This window comes from Arachis hypogaea, chromosome 7 (genome assembly GCF_003086295.3).
Source record: "Arachis hypogaea cultivar Tifrunner chromosome 7, arahy.Tifrunner.gnm2.J5K5, whole genome shotgun sequence".
Lineage (NCBI taxonomy): Eukaryota > Viridiplantae > Streptophyta > Magnoliopsida > Fabales > Fabaceae > Arachis > Arachis hypogaea.
Genome location: NC_092042.1, coordinates 28,024,949 through 28,025,981, shown reverse-complemented (window position 1 = coordinate 28,025,981; position 1,033 = coordinate 28,024,949). Strand labels below are relative to the sequence as shown.

Below are 1,033 nucleotides of genomic sequence, written 5' to 3'. Positions count from 1 at the left end.
ATTAGATCAGAGACCATGGTTGCTAAGTCAGAAGTGTTCTGCTTAGAACTCTCTGTCTGTTGCTGAGAAGATGATGGAAAAGGCTTGCCATTGCTAAACCTGTTTCTTCCACCATTACTATTGTTGAAACCTTGTTGAGGTCTCTGTTGATCCTTCCATGAGAGATTTGGATGATTTCTCTATGAAGGATTATAGGTGTTTCCATAGGGTTCTCCCATGTAATTCACCTCTTCCATTGAAGGGTTCTCAGGATCATAAGCTTCTTCTTCAGATGAAGCCTCCTTAGTACTACCTGGTGCATTTTGCATTCCAGACAGACTTTGAGAAATCATATTGACTTGCTGAGTCAATATTTTATTCTGAGCCAATATGGCATTCAGAGTGTCAATCTCAAGAACTCCTTTCTTCTGATTAGTCCCATTGTTCACAGGATTCCTTTCAGAAGTGTACATGAATTGGTTATTTGCAACCATTTCAATCAGCTCTTGAGCCTCTGTAGGCGTCTTCTTCAGATGAAGAGATCCTCCAGCAGAGCTATCCAAAGACATCTTGGACAGTTCAGAGAGACCATCATAGAAAATACCTATGACGCTCCATTCAGAAAGCATATCAGAAGGACACTTTCTGATTAATTGTTTGTATCTTTCCCAAGCTTCATAGAGGGATTCTCCTTCCTTCTGTCTGAAGGTTTGGACTTCCACTCTAAGCTTACTCAATTTTTGAGGTGGAAAGAACTTTGCCAAGAAGGCATTGACTAGCTTTTCCCAAGAGTTCAGGCTTTCTTTAGGTTGTGAGTCCAACCATGTCCTAGCTCTGTCTCTTACAGCAAAAGGGAATAGCATAAGTCTGTAGACCTCAGGGTTAACCCCATTAGTCTTGACAGTGTCACAGATTTGCAAGAATTCTGCTAAGAACTGATGAGGATCTTCCAATGGAAGTCCGTGGAACTTGCAATTCTGTTGCATTAGAGAAACTAATTGAGGCTTAAGCTCAAAGTTGTTTGCTCCAATGGCAGGGATAGAGATGCTTCTCC

General features: G+C 41.3%; 1 non-coding gene across 1 annotated transcript; it reads left to right on the top strand.

Annotated features, from left to right (window-relative positions):
* Positions 1 to 602: 602 nt before the first annotated feature.
* LOC112704455 (small nucleolar RNA R71) lies at positions 603 to 710 on the top strand. The gene has a single exon (XR_003155079.1). It is a non-coding gene; the product is annotated as a small nucleolar RNA R71 (small nucleolar RNA).
* Positions 711 to 1,033: the final 323 nt, after the last annotated feature.